The sequence below is a fragment of the Giraffa tippelskirchi genome, chromosome 2 (assembly GCF_054371585.1).
Source record: "Giraffa tippelskirchi isolate mGirTip1 chromosome 2, T2T-mGirTip1v1.2.pri, whole genome shotgun sequence".
Classification (NCBI taxonomy): Eukaryota; Metazoa; Chordata; class Mammalia; order Artiodactyla; family Giraffidae; genus Giraffa; species Giraffa tippelskirchi.
The window spans coordinates 160803040-160826779 of NC_137276.1; the positions used below are offsets into that span (position 1 = coordinate 160803040).

The following is a 23740-nucleotide window of genomic DNA, read 5'->3' on the forward strand; positions in this document are numbered from 1 at the left end:
CACAGTTCACGTATTGCTGAAGCCTGGCTTGGAGAATTTTGAGCATTACTTTACTAGCATGTGAGATGAGTGCAATTGTGCGGTAGTTTGAGCATTCTTTGGCATTGCCTTTCTTTGGGATTGGAATGAAAAGTGACCTTTTCCAGTCCTGTGGCCACTGCTGAGTTTTCCAAATTTGCTGGCATATTGAGTACAGCACTTTCACAGCATCATCTTTTAGGATTTGAAATAGCTCAACTGGAATTCCATCACCTCCACTAGCTTTGTTCGTAGTGATGCTTCCTATGGCCCACTTGACTTCACATTCCAGGATGTCTGGCTCTAGGTGAGTGATCACACCATTGTGATTATCTGGGTCGTGAAGATCTTTTTTGTACAGTTCTTCTGTGTATTCTTGACACTTCTTCTTAATATCTTCTGCTTCTGTTAGGTCCATACCATTTCTATCCTTTATTGAGCCCATCTTTGCATGAAATGTTCCCTCAGTATCTCTAATTTTCTTGAAGAGATCTCTAGTCTTTGCCATTCTGTTGTTTTCCTCTATTTCTTTGCATTGATTGCTGAGAAAGGCTTTCTTATCTCTCCTTGCTATTCTTTGGAACTCTGCATTCAAATGGGAATATCTTTCCTTTTCTCCTTTGCTTTTCGCTTCTCTTCTTTTCCCAGCTATTTGTAAGGCCTCTTCAGACAGCCATTTTGCTTTTTCGCATTTCTTTTCCATGGTGATGGTCTTGATCCCTGTCTCCTGCTCAATGTCACAAACCTCCGTCCATAGTTCATCAGGCATTTTGTCTGTCAGATCTAGTCCTTTAAATCTATTTCTGACTTCCACCGTATAATCATAAGGGATTTGATTTAGGTCATATCTGAATGTTCCAGTGGTTTCCCCTACTTTCTTCAATTTAAGTCTGAATTTGGCAATAAGGAGCTCATGACCTGAGCCACAGTCAGCTCCCAGTCTTGTTTTTCCTGACTGTATAGATCTTCTCCATCTTTGGCTGCAAAGAATATAATCAATCTGATTTTGGTGTCGACCATCTGGGGATGTCCATGTATAGTCTTCTCTTGTTTTGTTGGAAGAGGGTGTTTGCTATGACCCATGCATTCTCTTGGCAAAACTCTGAAGTTGAGTGTTGAGTATTCTAGCCATCTTCCTATTACTTCTCTGGAATCCTCTTGCTCACTCAATCACTCTTGATTGGATAAAATAGGAAGGAGAGAGGGAATATTTTCTCATCAACCAAGGGGTCCCCTGCAGATGTGACCCCTAGAGGATTAAGAACCTCCTTTGAGAATCAGGGGCTTCCCTGATGGCTCAGATGGTAAAGAATCCACCTTCAATGCCGGAGACCCAGGTTTGACCCCTAGATCGGGAAGATCCCTAGAAAAGGAAATGACAATCCACTACAGTATTCTTGGCTAGAGAATTCCATGGACAGAGGAATCTGGGGGGCTACAGTCCATTGGGTCATAAGGATTCAGACATGACTGAGTGACTAACACTTTTCACTTTTGAGAACCAGAAAGGCAGGGAACACAATGTTGAGAGATGACTGATTTCTTAGACGGGATGAGGCAGAAGCATAAACTTAACTCACTCTTTTCCTCTCTTTGTCTCTAGTGCCCAAGCAGCTTTGGGCTTTGTGACCTTGACCCTCACCATGATTTATGTTTGCTGGTGGGACGTTTCTGGCAGAAGTGAATTTCCATGGCTTGCTGCTTAGCACTCCCTAGCCCAGGGTTTTCACCCTTCCTCTAACTCTGCCTGCCATGTGATATTTCAGTGACCCATCCCCTAATCCAGATCCAACAGCCAGTGGAGCTATTATTATCCCTTGTAAGTGAGGTTCACATAACATGAAGGCCAAATCTTTATTGATTTCTTCACATGTATTAAATTACCACTGATGGTTAAGAATATTGTCTGTAGCATGGGTGAGACTGCCTGGGTTCTAATCCCAGCTTGATTACTTACAAGCTGTGTGCATGTGTGCTCAGGTGTGTCCTACTCTTCACAACTCTATGGACTGTAGCCTCCCAAACCCCTTGGTCCTTGAGATTTTTCTGGGCAAGGATACTGGAGTGGGTTGCCATTTCCTCCTCCAGGAGATCTTCCTGACCTGGGGATCAAACCTGTGTCTATTGCAACTAGCTGTGTGGCCCTGAACAAATGTTCAAGGCTTTATTCTTGGGTTTCCTGTTTGTAAAATAATGTCCCACAAAGCCCAACATAATCTATTTCCCATTTCTTTCCTCACTTCCTTCAGGTCTCAGTTCAAATCTTAGTCATCTCAATAGAAAGACTTTTCACAACTAGTCTCTGTAAGATAGCAACCTCCCCCTCCTCATCTGCTGCCAACCTTGTTCTCTACACCTTGTAACCTGTTTTAGTTGCTTCCAAGTGGTTATAACATCCAATATGTTACACTGTTGTTGTTCAGCTGCTAAGTTTGTTCTGACTCTTTGCAACCCCATGGACTGTAGCATGCCAGTCTTCCCTGTCCTTCACTATATTTGTTCAATTGTTCTCTCCCTCATAGTAATGTAAAATCTGTGCACAGGAATTTCATCTTCTCTTTTCATTACTGTATTCTGTGTGCCAAGAACAGTGCCTGTTACTTAGCAGTTCCTCAAATGTTCTTGCTGGTCACTTAAACTCTGTGAAACCTGATTTCTTGTTTTGAACAAAGGGAAAAAAATCAAACTGTCTTGCAGTCATGTGGCAGAATCAGAATGAAAGAGAATTCATTTCCCTGACCTCCAAGTCTGGGTCAGAGATGACTCCTAAATTCTCCTCCAGCACCCAGAGATTATCCTTATGGAGATACTTGTTATAAAGAGCTTGCTTACTTTTCTCTAACTGAAGTCTATGTGATACCTGTGATGCTTAATTACATGATAGATGCCCAATCAGAGTTTTGTAAGTGAAAAAATGACATAAAAAACAAGGTTTTAAAAAGTAATACATGGTTCTATGCATATTTAGGCTGCTGTCTGAGGAAGGAGGGCTAGCTTCCTCTTTAAACAATACCCAAGCTGGGGAAAGGAGTGGGTAAACAGAGAGCTTGTATGGTAACAGCAGCCACATTTCAACTGATGGAAATGGGTAGAAAATGAAGGAAAACAAACACTGATTAGCTCCAAACTATTTCTGATTCCAGTTATGTAGCTGACAATCGCCACTACACAATGCATAGCAAGTGTTTCTTTTAGTAACACATCATATTCTGGTTCTTTCTATTTTTACATGTTATAAATAAATTCTTGCAAATTGAATCCCACAGTGGAATGTCCTGCTCTAAACAATATGTATTCTTTCCTAATGGACTGATCTGGGTGAGAAGACTTTTCCTTCCAACCTGTGCAAACTGATTCTGTGAGCAAAGTCTAGATGGATCCAATGTCATCCATACTGTTTTATTGAGATGAGATAATATAATTTCCTTAGTCAACAGTTTCTAGTCTATGAAGCCATAGATCCATTTCAGGAAAACATCTGTCAGGTTGCTTTTATTCCTATGAAAGGGTTTTTTTTTTTCTGTCATGGAAAACTACTAATCTAGGAGAGAATATTCTTGTCTGGACTTTGCAGCTTATTAGCTATGTGATCTTGGTACAAGTAAATAACCTCTCTGAACTAAGATTTATTCATCCAAAAACTGGGAGAATTGTAAGAGATGACCCCAAGGATCTCTGATTCACCGATCACTTTCCCCAGCACCTAGTTTAGTTCAGTTCAGTCACTCAGCCGTGTCTGACTGTTTGCGACCCATAGACTGCAGCACACCAGGCCTCCCCCTCCATCACCAACTCCCGGAGCTTGCTCAAACTCATGTCCATTGAGTTGGTCATACCACTCAACCATCTCATACTCTGTTGTCCCCTTCTCCTCCCACTTTCAATCTTTCCCAGCATCAGGGTCTTTTCCAATGAATCAGTTCTTCGCATCAGGTGGCCAAAGTATTGAAGCTTCAGCTTCAGCATCATTCCTTCCATTGAATATTCAGGACTGATTTCTTTTAGGATTGACTGGTTTGATTTCCTTGCTGTCCAAGGGACTCTCAAGAGTCTTCTCCAACACCACAGTTCAAAAGCATCAGTTCTTCAGCACTCAGCTTTCTTTATAGTCCAACTCTCACATCCATACATGACTACTGGAAAAACTATAGCTTTGACTATAAAGACCTTTGTCAGCAAAGTAATCTAGCAGCATCTAGAAAAGTGTCTTAGACATAAAAGATGCTTGGTAACTGTTCAAAGAATTCTGATACATGATACTGAGAAACTATGTTGGTCTTTTGCATTTTTATAGCATGTCAACTCCTAGCACATAAGTAGAGTTCTGTACATATTTGTTAAAAGGGAAATGATTTCCTTTTACTAGTAATAAAGAGTTTCAGATAATGCAATTTGAATTGTTGGTAATCTAGAGTTAATAATTTTAAAACTGTATTATTTAAAATGAATGAATAGATACAAGAAAATCAATCCTTGTGACTTGTGCTTCCCCAATCTTGCCTGGAGAGCTTAGCCATGTAGTTGCTGATTCATTGCCTTCATAAAGGGACTGTGTCCACACAGAGGAGCATCTCATGCGAATCTGAATCTGAAGATCTCAGGGTACGGTTTTTGACATGGACATTGGTGAGAAAGTGAGGTCTCAGGTCGCTCAGTGTTTTCAGAGTCAATAACACAAATGTCAGATCATGAAGGAAGCTCTCACACTAGCAATATAAGGAAGAGACAGAATTTATGATGAACTATTTTCCTCCAGGAGAAGAGAAACTTCTGTGGCATTGGTAAAAGTCACCTACTGCCCAGCCCAACAAGAAAACCTTAGAGCCCTCTTGGTGGGCACAACATAGACTAGAGAGTTGTGAGTGGAATCACTGATTTGCAGGCTCTATGGACATATGATTTTCTCTATCATGATATTTTGACATGATGTATGAAGGAATTGTTGATGTCAGTCTGTTACACAAACATGGTTTCCCTAATGAGGAATTCTTTACTTGCAGATATAAATCAGGTAAAATCTATGAAGACCTCAGCACAGAACCATTAATCTTGCTGAGAAATGAATACCCTGTGAATGCTCTGGAGAATGGAGCATATCATCTTCTGTGAGATTAGCACATTTTGGATGAAGCTCTGTTTCTGTATATCCAACTTAAAGTGAGTTGTCTTCCTTCTTAGAACTTGGTTTCTCTCTTGAGGTCCAGAGAATTTCTTCCTTCTATTACAGTCATTTGGATGTGTGTTTCATTTTTTTCTTCTTCCAATCTTACGTGAGGTACAATTGACATATAACATCATATTTGTTTAAGGCATATGACATAATGACTTGATATATGTATATGTTTTGAAATGATTGCCATGATAATTCTAGTTAAACCTCATCACCTCACAAAATTATAAAAAAATTTTTGTGATGAGAACTTCTAAGATATTTCCTCTTAGCAAGTTTCAAATATGCAATACAAAATTATTAATTATAGTCACTACGTTGTACACATTCCCAGGGTTTATTTATTTTATAATTGGAAGTTTTGACCACCTTCACCCATTTTGCCCATCCCCAACTCAAACTTCTGACAACCAATCTATTCTCTGTATCAATGAGTTCAGTTTTTTTTAGATTCCACATGTAAGTGAGATGAAGTATGTGCTTTCATTCCTTCACTAGACCAAGGAGCTGGTGTTGATTTCATAATCATTGCCTCCTGAGCTGAGCTGATTACTTGCCAAAGTGATGTTCCACGTTCGTGTGCGTGTTCAGTCACTCAGTTGTGTCTGACTCTGCAATCCCCTGGACTGTAGCTCAACCAGGCTCCTCTGTAATGGGATTTCCCAGGCAAGAATACTAGAATGGGTTGCTGTTTCCTTCTCTAGGGGATCTTCCTGACCCAAGGATCAAACCAGTGTCTTCTGCATTGACAGGCAGATTCTTTACCATTGAGCCACCTGGGCAGCATACTCTAGTAAATAGTTAAAAAAAAAAAAAGGAATGATTTAGGCATTAGTCTAATATTTCAGAATTAATTATTATCATCTTCTCTTTTAAATAAACTCCACTTGATTCAGCTTTAGAAACTAATTAATGCAGAAGCCCTCTGGCTTAGTAGATGGAGTTAGCTTGGAAGTCAGGAGAAGTTTTTTACTGTTCATTTTTTAAGGACCCTTGGGGGAAAAGACCTTACTTAGCATTTCTTTCCTGAAATAGTAGAACTGAAAGGACTCATAAAGGTCATTCGGTATATTTCCTCAGACACACAGAGGAAGAGGGACATGTATAGATTGGCACTATACATTAGTGGTTGAGTCAGAACTGAAGGCTGTGTCCTGACCCTCATCTATGTGACACGAGACATTGGACGCGGTAGGAGAACACTCTATTAAGTGATAGAAATATTCTCTATCCAAATTTGGATGACGATTGCTGGCATGTGTAAACATGTAAAAATCCTGCACTTCTACACTTAAATTTAGATATTTTATGGAGTATAACATTATATTTCAGAAAAAAGAAAAAAAATGGAATATTTTAATGAAACTACCTAGTTCCTCATCCATTATTTTATTATTTCTTATATGTCTGCCATTTTTCTGATTAACAAAATAATGCATACTTAGTAAAAATTCTGACATATCAAATATGTAAAAAGTTAGATAATGAATAACTTCCAAAATGCTATTATCTAGAGAAGAAATATTGTTAAAATTTTATTATTCCCAGGGTGTACGTTCATTTTAAAAAGCAGGTCCTTTGAGAGTACGGAAGTACTAAGTGTTGCCTTCCCCCCAGCCACCCCCAGCCCCAGCTCATAACCTCTAGGGAATATTTGCCGTGGAGAAGTAGTGACAGGCAGCTATCGGAGGCCACGCTGTCCCCTGCTTCTCAAGCTTGCTAAGCCCAAGTCTCCTTTTGGTTCTGGACAAGTCTTAGTTTTCTCCATCGTTGGTTCTTCTCTAGACTCCAGAGTTTGAGGCTTGTTAACCTTTTCAGTGACCCCTCCATTCTACCTTCCTACAACTGACATTAGGAAAGTATTACTGTGTCACTCGTTCTTCCATTATTAAGGATCTTAAAACGGGTTCATGTTACTGCTCTGTTTCAAAGATATGTTGCTCAACATCACAGAAGAATGAATGAAAGATATGATGTGAGTAACCAGCCAAGGAACTGACAGTCTCAGGGAGCTGTGAACACAGTTCTCCTTTGTAAGATACAGGTAGCAAGGTTTTAAATTTCCTCACACTCTTGTTCCTATTAGCAGAGGATTAGCAGTTGATTTTGTCTCCTTTTAAATCCCACACGTTGAATAGGAGCTAATGAGAATAGAAATTAGCTTGTCTGTCTGAGCTTGAAACTTGCCAGCTCATCTTCTTCCTTTCTCTTCCTTTCTGATCAACTCGATCCTGAATAACAACTGGTGGGTCCAAGTAGGTTAGATGTCAGGACTTAGAACATCTGGTTGTGCTAGAAAGCTAAGGAAGCGCTCAAAGGATGATGGAGACACATTAAAAGGACACAGAGCGTCAAGATAAGCAATGATAGTAAAGAATTATAAGCCACATTACATACACGTTGATATGAGTCAGTAAATGAATCAACTGAAAGTGTGAGGAAGAAGAGGATATTTACATAGTTTCAAGGTACCTTAAAATGCTTGTTATTACAAACGGGAAAAGAGTAACTTTACAGTGGGTTGGCAGACGCTAATCGAGTGATCAAAGTGCACATCATCATTAATGGAACAAACTGAGGATGAGAGAAATAGAGTCAAGGGATTAGATCTGATAGAATGTCTGGTGAACTATGGACAGAGGTTTGTGACACTGTACAGGAGACAGGGATCAAGATCATCCCCAAGAAGAAGTAATGCAAAAAAGTAAAATGGCAGTCTGAGGAGCCCTTACAAATAGCTATAAAAAGAAGAGAAGGGAAAGGCAAAGGAGAAAAGGAAAGATACACCCATTTGAATGCAGAGTTCCAAAGAATAGCATATTGACATAAGAAAGCCTTCCTCAGTAATCAGTGCAAAGAAATAGAGGAAAACAATAGAATGGGAAAGACTAGAGATCTCTTAAAGAAAATTAGAGATACCAAGGGAACATTTCATGCAAAGATGGGCTCAATAAAGGACAGAAATGGTATGGACCTAACAGAAGCAGAAGATATTAACAAGAGGTGGCAAGAATACAGAGAAGAACTACACAAAAAAGATCTTCATGACCCAGATAATCACGATGGTGTGATCACTCACCTAGAGCCAGACATCCTGGAATGCACGGTCAAGTGGGCCTTAGGAAGCATCACTGCAAACAAAGCTAGTGGAGGTGATGGAATTCCAGTTGAGCTATTTCAAATCCTAAAAGATGATGCTGTGAAAGTGCTGTACTCAATATGCCAGCAAATTTGGAAAACTCAGCAGTGGCCACAGGACTGGAAAAGGTCACTTTTCATTCCAATCCCAAAGAAAGGCAATGCCAAAGAATGCTCAAACTACCGCACAATTGCACTCATCTCACATGTAGCAAAGTAATGCTCAAAGTTCTCCAAGCCAGGCTTCAACAGTACATGAACTGTGAACTTCCAGATGTTCAAGCTGGATTTAGAAAAGGCAGAGGAACCAGAGATCAAATTGCCAACATCAGCTGGATCATTGAAAAAGCAAGAGAGTTCCAGAAAAACATCTATTCTGCTTTATTGACTATGCCAAAGCCTTTGACTATGTAGATCATCACAAACTGTGGAAAATTCTGAAAGAGATGGGAATACCAGATCTGCCTCCTGAGAAACGTGTATGCAGGTTAGGAAGCAACAGTTAGAACTGGACATGAAACAAGAGACTGGTTCCAAATAGGAAAAGGAGTACGTCAAGGCTGTATATTGTCCCCCTGCTTATTTAACTTATATGCAGAGTACATCATGAGAAATGCTGGACTGGATAAAGCGCAAGCTGGAATCAAGATTGCCAGGAGAAATATCAATAACCTCAGATATGCAAATGACAACACCCTTATGGCAGAAAGCGAAGAAGAACTAAAGAGCCTCTTGATGAAAGTGAAAGAGGAGAGTGAAAAAGTTGGCTTAAAGCTCAACATTCAGAAAACTAAGATCATAGGATCTGGTCCCATCACTTCCTGGCAAATATATGGGAAAACAATGGAAACAGTGAAAGACTTTATTTTGGGGGGCTCCAAAATCACTGCAGATGTTGACTGCACCCATGAAATTAAAAGACGCCTACTCCTTGGAAGAAAAGCTGTGACTAACATAGACGGCATATTAAATAGCAGAGACATTACTTTGTCAACAAAGTTCTGTCTAGTCAAGGTTATGGTTTTTCCAATAGTCATGTATGGATGGCAGAGGTGGACTATAAAGAAATTTGAGTGCCGAAGAATTGATGCTTTTGAACTGTGGTGTTGGAGAAGACTCTTGAGAGTCCCTTGGACTGCAAGGAGATCCAACCAGTCCATCCTAAAGGAAATCAGTCCTGAATATTCACTGGAAGGACTGATGCTGAAGCTGAAATTCCAATACTTTGGCCACCTGATGCAAAGAGCTGACTCTTTTGAAAATACCCTCATGCTGGGAAAGATTTAAGGCGGAAGGAGAAGGGGATGACAGAGGATGAGATGGTTGGATGGCATCACCGACTTAATGGACATGAGTTTGGGTAAGCTCCAGAAATTGGTGATGGAGAGGGAAGCCTGGCGTCCTGGAGTCCATGCGGTTGTGGAGTCGGACACGACTGAGTGACTGAACTGAACTGAACTGAAGATCAGATGCATTGAGAAGAACACAGCATCACTCCTGTGATATTTCTGCCAGGGATGAATAACCTACATCTAGCTGCGAGGAAATATCAGAAAACATTAATCGGGGGATATTCTACCAAATAACTAGGCAGTAACCTTCAAAAACATCAAGGCCATGATACTGTTTCATATAGAAATAATTAACAAGACATGCATTGTGTGATTTTGTACTGTATCCTTTTGCTATAAAGGATAAAGGACATTATTCTGTCAATCGGTGAAATCTGAAAGGAGCCTGAAGATGAAATGGTGGCCAAGTCATCAATGTGAATTTCCTGATTAATGGTTGTGCTGAGGTAATAGGGAAGAATGTTCTTGTAATGGGAAAGAATGTTCTTGTTTTTTGGAAATAGGATATATTAAGTATTGTGGGGGGTTAAAAAGTATAACATCAGCAACATTGTTGTTGTTTAGTTGCTAAATGGTGTCCAATTGTTTTGTGACTCCATGAACTATAGTCCACCAGGGTCCTTTGTCCATGGGATTTCCCAGGCAAAAATATTGGAGTGAGTTGACATTTCTTTCTCCAGGGGATCTAAATTTACAAAATACTTTTATTGATACTCTCTAATTAAAAAGGATAATTAACTTTAATAGACATATAAGTGACATAGTATAATTCAATAAAAAGAAAACAGGTGGGTAACAGAGGGCTAGAGTCTATCTAGTTCGCTCACTGTCATTAAGAAACTTTGGGACTTTAGACAATCATTTTCTGGGCCTTAGTTTCATCATGTGTCAAATGAAAATAATAATATCCATCTATATCTGTCTATAAGGATAGAAAGGCACTAAGAGATTTAAGTGAAATAAATTTTTAAATGATTTAAATATTACTATATAAATAGAACTCTATTAAATTTACCAGATTTTCTATAAAATCATGCTTAGAATCTATGCATGGGAACATTTTATCTGGTGGACAGTTAAAAATAGGTCCATATAATACAGATTAAAGCCTTGGAGATGAACCCAGTCCTTTAATGAAGTTTGCTGTAGAGCAAAGTGAATAAGAACACTATTCCAATTGACTATTTAACGCTTAATTAAATATAGGATGCCCTATAAAAGTAACAAGCAAAGTATTCAGGCAGTGGGATAAGTTGTGGGGGAGGGAGCAGTGTCAATAATCCCTATGGAGAATTTTAAAAATATTCAGTTCAGTTCAGTTCAGTCGTTCAGTCGTGTCCAACTCTTTGTGACCCCATGAACTGCAGCACGCCAGGCCTCCTTGTCCATCACCAACTCCCAGAGTTTACCCAAACCCATGTCCATCGAGTCGGTGATGCCATCCAACCATCTCATCCTCTGTCATCCCCTTCTCCTCCTGCCCCCAATCCTTCCCAGCATTAGGGTCTTTTCCAATGAGTCAATTCTTCACATGAGGTGGCCAAAGTATTGGAGTTTTAGCTTCAACATCAGTCCTTCCAATGAACACCCAGGACTGATCTCCTTTAGGATGGACTGGTTGGGTCTACTTGCAGTCCAAGGGACTCTCAAGAGTCTTCTCCAACACCACAATTCAAAAGCATCAATTCTTCGGCGCTCAGCTTTCTTCACCATCCAACTCTCATATCCATACATGACCACTGGAAAACCATAGCCTTGACTAAATGGACCTTTGTTGGCAAAGTAATGTCTCTGCTTTTAAATATGCTAACCAACCACAAAGACCATCTGCTTTTTATTATTACCATGTGCTAGTGATTGTAGATCACTGTCAGTGTTCATGTACCACCCCTTTCAGGATGAACCACAGTTCTGCCCAGTCCTTCTACCCCGTCCTCGTTATATCAATGTGTCATAGTGTTTAGGAATAGAAGTAGAACTTCAGTCCTGCAAGGACAGTCTACAGGCTACAGAACACAACTCCTCTTCACACACACATCCACACACACACACACTCACCCCTCAGTTGGCAGTACCTTTTTAACCTTTCTTATCCAATATCTAAAGGATCTTATAAGATTTTTGACAGAAGTTTGTCAATTAAAGTTGGAGTTCTGATATGCTGACAGGCAGCAGAATGTGGAAAGATCAAATTCGGGGAGGCCAACATCTGAAATGTGAAGAACTGACTGTGATTAAAGATGAAATTTTTTTATGAAACTTTTTTTATATGGTGGACTATCTTTATCAACGACTTGCTCTTCCTTCATATTTTAGTTTTGAAATATTTTCTTTCATTGCTTCTCACTAAGAAACTATTCTATTTGGCTCCCCATAGTTACCCAGCTAATGAATCATTTATAACTTGCCATTAACATCCAAGTTCTAATTTTTATATCTGGATATATTTCTATGTCTTTTTCAGACACAGCTTATAGGATTTTTTAAAACTTCTCTGAGGGTTCTTTAAAATCCTCAGAATCTGCAAAATTCAAGTATAAAATAAAACCGAAAACTTTACTATAGAATGTGATTAATAACTAGATGATTTAAAAAGTCTTTGTTAAAAGGAATATTATGTACTTGCAAGCTTATTGGGAGTTTTCAGTTCGTTTCTATTTGTTCACTTATTGTGTCTATCTTCCATGAAATCTATAAACCTAAACAGAGGAGCTGTTTTAAGCATCCGTCTGCTAATTTCAACCCCTCAGTCATCTCTGGGTCTGTTGCTATTGACTACCACATACGCCCCCCTGTTACGGGCGACAGACACCTTTTTGGCTTTTAAAGATAACTATATAGAATTTTTTAATTATATGCTAGACATTGGCAAGGCTCCACTTTTAAGAGTCTTGTTGCTTTTCTTCCAAGAAGGAGTGTTGAATTTTTTTATGGCAGGAATAATTGACTGCCAGATCAGTAAATTCCCTTGGAGGCTTGTTTTTAAGCTTTGTTAGAAGGAAATGGCAACCCACTCCAGTGTTCTTGCCTGGAGAATCCCAGGGACAGCGGAGCCTGGTGGGCTGCCGTCTGTGGGGTCGCACAGAGTCGGACACGACTGAAGCGACTTAGCAGCAGCAGCAGCAGCAGCAGCAGTAGATGGGGTCTAGGGCTTCCCTGGTTGTTCAGTGGTGTAGTATCTGCCTGCAACACAGGAGCTCTGAGTTTGATCCCTGGATCGGGAAGATCCCCTGGAGAAGGAAATGGCAACCCACTTCCGTATTTTTGCCTGGAGAATCCCATGGACGGAGGAGCCTAGTGGGCTACAGTCGCTGGGGTCACAAAGAGTCGGGCACTACTTAGTGACTAAATCATCTTCATCATCGTCAAATGGGGTCCAGTGCAGTCCTTAGTGGAGAGCCTGGTCTCTCTGGTTCCCAGTGGAAAGTCTGCGATTTTCAATGGTCTCTTCAATTGAGATGGTCAAGCTCTATGGCAAGTCCAAAACCTCCCGAGAGCTCACAGAACCCCTGTAGCTATGCCAGTTTCACTGAGCTGCCCTGTAAGAACCATATTTAGGTGAAGATAAGAGACCAATAGGTGGGTTTCTCCAACTCCCTCTCTCTGTGACTCCCTCTTCCCGGTACCCAGGCCCACAAGTCCCAGCTCCTTCAGCGTCCACGCTCCGATCTCTGCTCTCCTGTCAACTTAGGGAAACTGCTCTGCTGGGGCTTCCCCTCCCACACCCAGACAGTGACTCAGGCTAAAGCACATTCATCCATCAAAGGCTCACTTACTGCATATTTCTTAGGAGTAAAATTCTTGAGCTGCACATTGTCCAATGTCTGAAAACACTGTCTTCATGTTTTATGCCCATCATATTTGTTTAAAGTACAAGTCTAGACCTGTCAGTACCAGAAGCAAAGACTAATTTGTTTGCCTTTACCTCTCTGTTTTCAATGTATTCAAAAAATTTTAAATACTTATTGATCCTTTAAAAAGTATTATCTGTGGTATGATTTTCCAAAGTGTGTTCCATGAAAAACTAAAAAGACTGTGTGTTAAAATAGCTTGGAAAATGCATTTGTCTTGACAGCAGGACACCTCAGAGCCATAAAAAGCTAATACAGATTGTACATTTTCAAGGGACTACATTATTTGCATTTTTCAAATTTATTTTACCACAGAATCCATTTTTTAACAAATTGTCTTATGGTAGTACTAGACAATGGACCACTTTTTGGGTAGTGATGCTCTGTGGCTGCTATTTATTAATTTTATTAAAAATTTATGCACCTAATAAAAAGGAAGTATGGTTATAACTATCTTCTAAAATTAATTTTTAGATGGAAAGTAAGCTCAGTTTCTTCTTCCTTTCCTTAACACACTTCCAGCCAAAATTATTCCAGGAAGTCCTCAAGACATCTAGGGAAATACATGTGTACATATACATAGATTCCCAATAGTTAAGTTTGCAGCTGGGCTCTTTTGATATTTTATGTATCACAAAAAAAGGATATTTTTACAGGGATAAGTATAATTTTACATTATGGAAACATGTATTTCATTTTGACATTTTTTCCTTAAAAGAAAAAGGCATTTTTTGATACTATAAGATTAAGTCAGTATTTTTCGTTCTGTGAAGTTATTGTCTTATTGTGCTATTTGATAAACGAGGTGTCACTAAAACATGAGAATGATGAGGCTTCAGGAGAAGCAGCAGCAGCTGTGAGATCTCTTCTTTACCATTAATAATTAAACTATTTTAAGTGTTTCTTACAGAGCTGTCCTCCTCCTCCAACACACACAAAGATCTGGATACAGCTGGTCTGGTTGAGAGCAGTTCCTAGATGCCACAAGTCTAGGAATTATATGGAAACAGCAGGAGTTGCAAAGATCCCCTGGAGAAAGAAATGGCAACCCAGTACAGTAGTCTTGCCTGGGAAATCCCATGGACAGAGGAGCTTGGCAGGCTGCAGTCCATGGGGTCGCAAAGAGTCAGACACAATTTAGAGACTAAACAACAACAGTAGAGGTAACAGACATGAAGACAACTGACTGAGGGACATTAAAGGCCCAGGGTATAATCTGATTATTTTGCTTATGTCTGCCAAGCAGTGTCCCTCTCTGGACCTTGGTTTTCCCACCAGGACAACGAGCTCCTTGGACTAGGGAATTTCAGAATTTGCTTCTAGCTCTTACATTCTCTGAATCTTGTTGAATAATAATGTTGAATATTATTCTGTTGAATAATACTGTGCTCAGATGCTCATGACTGACTCTTTGTCACCACATGGACTGTAGTCTTCTAGGCTCCTCTGTCCATGGGATTCTCCAGGCAAGAATACTGGGATAGGTTGCCATTTCCTATTCCAGCTGATCTTCCTGACCCAGGGATCAAACAGGTGTCTCCTGAATCAGCAGGCAGATTCTTTACCACTAGCGCCACCTGAGAAGCCTTGAATAATACTGTGAGGGTGTTAGTCGCTCAGTTGTGTCCCGCTCTTTGCAATCCCATGGACGGTAACTCACCAGGCTCCTCTGTCCATGGAATTCTCCAGGCAAGAATACTGGAGTGGATAGCCATTCCCTTCTCCAGGGGATCTTCTTGACTCAGGCGTGGAACCTAGGTCTCCTGTATTGTAGGCAGTAAGAATGTGTCAACTACAAATTGGCACTTACCAAGAGCATTGCCAACGACTAAACAACAAAGGCATTTGCCGTCGGCCTCTATGGAGACTGAACCCCATGCTGCTATAGCTGTTGACCTTCAACAACCCCTGAGGGAGTTCAGGGTGGAGTGAGGCACTCTGTGCTCCAGGGAATCTGGTGGGACAGGTCTTTAGATAGTTGGATGTTTTTAGGAACAGATTTGATGATCTCAATCCTTGCATCTCCTCATATCTAGAGAAACACTAAACCCCTTCATGGTGACATCAGATCCTCATGACTAACAAAAAACCTTCTGTAAATTGAGTGCTTCATGGTATTGAACTCCCCCCTTCACCAAAACTTTATATATTGACTTTCCCCCACTGCTGCTTTGGAGAAGTCTCTCAGAGCTATCTGAGATGCTGCCTCCCAGGCTGCAGTCCTCATTTTGCCCCAAATAAAACTTAACTCACAACTCTCAAGTTGTATATCTCTTTTAGTCGACAAATGTCACTTCTAGATAGCATTCCTTCTGCCTGTAGTACAAGAGATGTGTTCTGGAAAACACTGGAAAATATGGCTGTCAAGCAACTTGTGGGTTCATTTTAGCTTTATGCCTGCAAGCTGGAAAATCCTTACCCTTCATATTTGGCCTTCATGACTTAAATAATTCCCCCCAATCACTATCAATTTGTTATCTGTCAAAACCTCACATTTCAGTTCTTGTCAAGTGACAGAGGTGACGGCTTTTCTCCTGGAACATTATTCCATGTTCCTTCCTACCAATAGCAGAAGATTATAAAGCAGCAGAGAGGCTTTTCCTGCAAAGATACAATGGGATTTCGCAGAGAACTAGAACAAAAGGTTTTTAAATCCCTAAATGAAGTCAGGAGGAAAAAAATAAGTCATTCTGGTGTTAGTTGCTAACAAAAGCAGAGAAGGAAAAAAAATCAGTTGCTATGTTACTTCTCCATTAGCCCATCTCAGCACCAAGTGAAAAAGGATTTCCTGATACAACTGTATATTAGCTTCAATTGCATTATTGGTTTAGATTATAGCAGAGGGGAAAAATCAAAGATTTCACCTTTGTTTTCCCTGGAGCCTCAGATGCATCTGATAGTGTATCTATCTCTAGGAGTATTATATACGGATACCATGGGATGCTCTGTGTTGTTGTCCTAACTAAGGACAGGTAAACCTGCAGAGTTGCAGGTCCTGAGGCTGCACTCCCTGAGGCAATGCATTTCCTCAGAGGGCTGGAGCACCTTAGCTAAGGGTGGTGCAGACTGGAGACTACCCACAAGTAGAAATGCAAAAAGGTTAGCCTTGAGGGGCAAGGCAAGGCCTTGAAGCGCAGGAGGGGCAGGGAAGAGATTTGAGGTCTAATTCAAGGAAGATGGCCCCTCACTGGGCCATTGATTCAGCTTTCTCATTTTGGAATCGCACAGGGCTTAGTGGCTAAGTGCAGGCTATGACAAAGACAGCTACTTACTAATGATATGAACTGGGGTGAGTTACTGAAATCCTCTGAACTTCAGTTTCCTCCTCTGTAAGATGAGGATGATAAATTTAAAACAAATAAAAGAGGTGAGGATAATAAACTTAGCCATAAGATGATGAGAAGTATATTGAATGAATGAAGGCGAGTAAAGCACTTAGTACTTGACTTGTCAAAGTTCAATGTTAGAAATACTACAGTCACATCCTTCTACCCTCTAGCTTTGCCTGCTTCCCGCTATTCCTAGTAACTACTAGAATGTAAGCTCCAAAAGGGCTCAGATTGTATCCTTAAGGTTCATGGTTGTATCTTCAGCTTAGTAGAGTACCTGGCACATGGTAGGCACTTCATGAATAACTGCTGAATAAATAAGTGAATTAATAAATGAAAGAATTTCTGACTAGCACTCTTGGATAGCCTGCCTCCATCTCTGTGAGGGTGAGTCATGCAGCCACCAAACACTGGGACATCCCAAACTGACAGGCTTTGACCTGTGCCTGATCATTCATATTATCGACATATGGCTCTGATGATGTAGGCAAATGTATTTGCTTTTAAAAGAAAATGGCAACCCACTCCAGTATTCTTGCCTGGGAAATTCCATGGACAGAGGAGCCTTGTGGGCTATAGTCCATGGGGTCACAGAGAGTTGGACACAACTGAGCAACTAACACCAACTAACTGTAGTTTCCAGCACTTTGGTCCAGGTCTTTCTTGTATGTGTGTGGGACTGTAATGGTATCTCTTTTTGTTACACATAAACATTTTAAAATTCATGGTGCTGGGCCAATAGATCAGTAATATCACTTTGTCCTATCTCTCATAGAATTTCCCAAAGGAAGCAATTATAGCAGGCACTTCATTTCATCTGGTCTTCTATGATAGAGTATATCTATATACAGACAACTCATTATCCTGATACAAATTTTCCACACTGAGACTTGGCCACTCAAAATCTTCTTTAAAGCCCTGCCCATGGAATGACTATCACATTTTAATATATCTCTTGTGTAATCTCATTTCATAGGCAAGGAAAAGAGAGAGAAAAGATGGGTGAATAGAAGAAGGCGTGTCAGTAGTGGTGCAAATAACAGGCTTAGGAGTTGACAACTGAACTGGTGGAGAATAACACAGAAGATTAGAGAGGAATCAGAGAAATGAAGGAGGTAGGCAGGAAGGCAGCTAGTCACTAGCAGGCTCCCACCATGTGCTGTTCATACTTCTGATTATAGCATGCACCACATTCTACGCTATTTTTCTTTTCCTAAAAGTTGTTCCCTACCACTATATTGTAGAGTTGATGATGTAGACCCTGTTTTAGTCTCATAGTCTAGCCTATCCTCTGTCACATAGCAATTCTTAACAATTTTGAATGGGTTAGTGAGTTAGTAGATGGAAGGATGGATGAATGGCCAGAAAATAAGAGAGAAAGGAGAAAAGTAGAGGTTATTTAATAAGAGTGATCTAAGTATCTAGTACCCAGAGCAATTCCCAAGGTTGACCACAAGTGCAGAGTCTGTTTGGGTTTGGACTGAGGGAGCTTCTCTCCTGAGAAGGAGAGGATGGAAAGAGGCACAATTTTCAGTCAGAAGGATGAGTTCAGTATGATAGAGAAAAATCTAAATATATTACCACATGAGAACAAGAATCAGCATCTAGTTTTGAAACTGGAGGCAGTAGCTTGAAAAAAAAGTGGACAACATTTCAGGGTACTTACTGGAAACAGATATTCCTATCTAATTAGATTTGATGTGTCTTCATAGGAGAGCTTATGAGTGAACGGCCAGTTCAAGTGTAGCAACCAATATTGCCCTGCCAAACCATTGATTATTAAAAACATAAACTTGGATTTGAAGGGTTGAGAATGGAGTCTGCATACTACTTCCACAGAAATCTTTCTTACAGAAAAGCTAGGTCATTGGGAGAATGAGTTCATTGTATTTGAAAGGTACAGGGGATGGAGACTTCAGTATGGCTTCAAGAGTCATTAGGAGTATGGTTAGATCTCAGAGTATAACTCTTCTTGGAAAAAGAGAAGCTCACAGTGGTTAGTTTTGCTCTTATACTTGGGGTACCAGATACCACTGTGTTGCCAAGCTGAAGATATACAGCTCAGAGGCAAGAGCTAGCACATTAGCATAAGGGGAATGAAGCCATTAAACCTGCAAAAGGAATGCTGAGGATTTTAAGTTTCAGACTATGAGATGATTTTCCAGGAATAAAACTTCTACCAAAGAAAAAGGCTAGGAGTACCCTATTTAGTGATGTTTTAAGGGTTCCTAGATTTGTTTTAATCATATATGCTGAGACACATAGACATGGAAGTGATTGTCACAAGGGAAGAAGTTTGTTGTTTTCACAGATTCCCTATAATCAGCTGGGCCACATGGAGTAGCACCAGGGTCAATTAGGAATCAGATGGAGAGAAGTAAGAGGCTTTGTTGTGTTTTTTGTAGGATGGAATGGGTGAATCAGGGGGCTTCCCTGGTGGCTCAGGGGTAAAGGATCCATCTATCCAGCAGGAGACATGGGTTTGATCTCCTGGGTCAGGAAGATTCCCTGGAGAAGGCAAAGGCAACCAACTCTAGTATTCTTGCCTGGGAAATCCCATGGACAAAGAAGCCTGGTGGGCTACAGTCCACGGAATCACGAAAGAATCAGATATGACTTATACTAAAACAACAACAACAAAGGGTGAATCAGGGTAAACAGGCTTAAAATTGGCTAGTTTGAATAATTTCAGCAGGCTCCACGATTTAGGGGCTGTTACCAGTTCCTCAGACAGTAAAGAATCTGACTGCAGTGCAGGAGACCCAGGTTCAATCCCTGGGTTGGGAAGATCCCCTGGAGAAGGAAATGGCAACCCACTCCAGCTATTCTTGCCTGGAGAATCCCATGGACAGAGAAGCCTGGTGGGCTACAGTCCATGGGGTCACAAACAGTCGGACACGACTGAGTGACTAACACTACACTACTACACTACCAGTTATCTGCTACTTGGCTCTGATAGTTTTAGGTTTAACTTGGCTGAGCCATGGTACCTAGATATTCAGTCAAACATTACTCTGATGTTTCTGTCATAGCGTTTTTGTTTTGTTTTTTTTTGTAAGATGAGATTAACATTTACTTCCACAGACTCTGAGTAAAGCAGATTGCTGTCCATAATGTGGGTGGGCCTTATCAAATCAACTGAAGGCCTGACTAGAACAAAGACTGATCTCCCTTGCTGCTGCTGCTGCTAAGTCCCTTCAGTCTTGTCTGACTCTGTGTGACCTCATAGACGGCAGCCCACCAGGCTCCGCCGTCCCTGGGATTCTCCAGGCAATAACACTGGAGTGGGCTGCCATTTCCTTCTCCAATGCATGAAAGTGAAAAGGGAAAGTGAAGTCGCTCAGTCCTGTCAGACTCTTCACGACTCCATGGACTGCAGCCTACCAGGCTCCTCCGTCCATGGGATTTTCCAGGCAAGAGTACTGGAGTGGGGTGCCATCACCTTCTCCGGATCTCCCCTGAGCAAGAAGTATTTCTGCCAGAGTCTGCCTTTGTACTCACATTGCAGCTCTTCCCTGAGTTTCCAGCCTACCAACCTGCCTGCAGATTTTGGATTTACCACATCTCTATGACCACAAGAGTCAGTTCCTTAAAATAAACTCTCTCCCTCTCTTTCTCCACAACACACACACAAACACACACATGCACACACACACATCCCATTGTTTCTGGTTCAGCAGAACCCTGACTAATTCACTGGATGTGGGGTGATTAGGGCAGATGGAGAGCAGCCAGGAGTGTGAGTGTTAAGGAAGTGGCTGGGGATGTAGGCTGGATTGGTTGGTTTGCATTCAAAAAAGACCCTCCCAGGAGAGTGGTTACTACCTCTAGGAACTGGCTAGGCCTGGGAGCAGCAGTCCCTTCAGTGTCATCAAGGCCACTTGAGTCAAAACGTCAAAATTTGGAAAATAAAAAGATATGATTATTACAAGTGAGAAAGAGGAAAGCTATGGGAAACTGATGGAATAGATTGGGGGTCATTCATATCTCCAAATAAAAATGCTTCAGTAGCTGTTACTGAGAAGCTTCTGTGATTCGTGGAGACCAGCAAGGCCCCTGATCTCAATACTCTTACTTTTAGCATTGAATAAATGCCTGGAGAGAAGCAGCGGGAATCCTCAAGCTTACTAAAAGGCTAGCAAAAATATAACATATCTGACCATAGGCTGAGGCCGGTGATTGAAGTAGAGAGAGGCTTGGCCAGGAAAATCTAAGCTCTTGGAAACTCAGAGCTCAGACCATTTAGAATAGACCCATTTAGAACAGGTCAGAGCAAGGACAATTGTGGGTGACTCTCTCAGCACTGAGTTCATCCTGACTGAGATTGATTTCCAAATGATCCAGAGGACCTCAGTACAGCAAAGACAGTTGCAGTAGTCCTACCTGTGGTGTTGCCAGGTCATAACCTGAGGTAGAATGAACCAGGCGGATGGGGAGACTGTACAAGCAGTGAAAAAGGTGACCACTTTTTTTTTTAATTGGAGTATAATTGCTTTACGATATTGTACTAGTTTCTGCTGTACAATGAAGTAAATCAGCTATATGTATACATATATCCCCTCCCTCTTGGACCTCCCTCTCCCCACCCCCTTAAGGCAGCTCACCTCGGTGCTCTGTGGTGACCTTAAAAGTGAGCACTTTTAAAAGGCACCGCCTTTTTCTAACTTATCTACAGGTCCTATAATCTGCCTTTCATATTTCTTGGTCTAATCTCTTGTAATAGAGGTGGCTAGCTATTTACCAAATTAATTTTCTCTGACAATTAATGTTTGTGGACAGAGTTTGACCACATTTTCCAGACTCTTTTACTCGTAGGGGTGGTCATATGACTCAGTCAGTGGAATACAAGCACAAGTGATAGGTATGGTTTCTAAGCTAAGGCTTTTAAGAAACAGAAGTGCTGCCTCCATGCTCTTTTCCCTTTATGGCTAACTGGGATGGCAACCCCCAGGCCGATCTTATAAATCACAAGTTAAAGACGGCAGATGCATTGCCAGCATGGGTCCCTGAATGACTTTATGGAGGAGGGCTGAACTGCAGACCAGGAACATCTACCTTGGACTATTAATGTGAACAAAAACCAGATTTTGGGAGCCATTGTTTATGTTACATCAATTCATTATCATGACCCTACTGTAAGGATAAATGAACATTATTTTCTCTATGTACAAAGGGCAAAGAGACCATTTCCTCCTTTCTCCTCTTAGCATTTTTTTTTTTTTTTGAGATATGCACTAAATCTGAGGTTTTGCTTCCCTAGTGGCTCAGATGGTAAAGTGTCTATCTGTAATGCTGGAGACCTGGGTTTGATCCCTGGGTCGGGAAGATCGCCTGGAGAAGGAAATGGCAACCCACTCCAGTATTCTTGCCTGGAAAATTCCATAGGTGGAGGAGCCTGGTGGGCTACAGTCCATGGGGTCGCAAAGAGTTGGACACGACTGAGCAACTTCACTGGTTCACTGGCTGGAATAAAGACAAATCTCCATGGGAATTAAGCCCAGGCTACAGTTTTTATAATATAGAGATATCTCCAAGGCCATGAGCCACATAACCTTAGCTTAGGGGCCTCTCATGAGATGAACTGAGAATGTCACAAGCTTCAGCCCTTTTGTCTCTCAAGAAGATAAAAAAGCTTTAATTGCTTTTTCCACCATTTTGCTGTATAAATTCGACTGAAACTCTGCTCATACTCTGAAGTCACTTTTCTACCTTTTGTGCATATAAATATTTTAATGTTCACTCAATAATAGATTGTGTTCTGTCTCGCCTACATAGAAGGATTGAATTATTGTTGGCAGAATTGGATTATTGGATTATTTCTCCAACACCAATCAGAAACTGATCCCGTAAGTGAGACTTTGCTATAACAAAACCCTAAAATATTTACATTTGACTTAGTGGTCAAGCATCTGCTGGGGAGGAAACAGATACATCACGTTACACAGTGGCAAAATGACAGGTAATATTTTCACCTTCATTGACCTGGAAGCCAGAACAAGTGTCTTCTACATTTTTAGTTCTAGGGAAATAAGTTAGAAAAAGCAAGAATGTTTTCATGTCCATTGTGTGTTTTAGTGCATTTAGCGAGGTATTATAAAGAAGAAGTGAACCTGTACAAGAATTGGCTGGTTTTAAAGTAGAAATAAAAGTTGGTAGAGATGTAGAAATTTAGGCCTGAAAAGTTCACTGCTTCTGGATTCCAAACTGGAAGAAACATAAAGGCTTTGAGCCTTTGAGAAGGTCTGTAAAAATATACCAATTTAATGAAGAAACTCAGTCCTATAGCACAGATCAGATTAAGAATGCTATTAGTTTGAGAGAATTCAGCATAGGTGAAAAAATAAAGATATACAGCCAGCTGGAGCACAAAGTCCAGGAAGGAATTTTGGGTATGGTCATTGGTCATTGATGGAATTGACAGGGAACACCCAGATCAGAAGCCTAGCGCTTTTGAAGGAAGTGAAAGTGAAAGTCACTCAGTTGTGACCGACTCTTTGCGACCCATGGACTATACAGTTCATGGAATTCTCCAGGCCAGAATACTGGAGTGGGTAACCGTTCCCTTCTCCAGGGGATCTTCCCAACCCAGGGATCAAACCCAGGTCTCCCACATTGCAGGCAGATTCTTCACCAGCTGAGCCACAAGGGAAGCCCTTTTGGAGGATACACATTGCTAAAAACAAAACAAAACAAAAACTATAAGGTAAGCTTGGCCTTAAAAATTCTTGACTGCAAAAATTTTTGAGCCTCCATCTTCCCAGAAGATAGAGATAGGGACCATAGAAAACTATAGACTGGAGAGTTCATCCAAGAAGCAAGATCCAAGGTTTACTAAGAATTTTCTCCTCTATAGAATAAGTGTTCTTCATAAGACCCACTCCT

At 40.8% G+C, this 23740-nt stretch overlaps 1 long non-coding RNA gene across 1 annotated transcript in view; it reads right to left on the reverse strand.

Moving 5' to 3' along the window:
- Positions 1–1610: 1610 nt before the first annotated feature.
- LOC145524761 (uncharacterized) overlaps positions 1611–23740 on the reverse strand; it is a 52287-nt gene continuing 30157 nt past the window's right edge. Inside the window, exon 3 of the long non-coding RNA XR_014067817.1 lies at positions 1611–5978. This is a non-coding gene — a long non-coding RNA (uncharacterized LOC145524761). The remainder of the gene's footprint in view (positions 5979–23740) is intronic.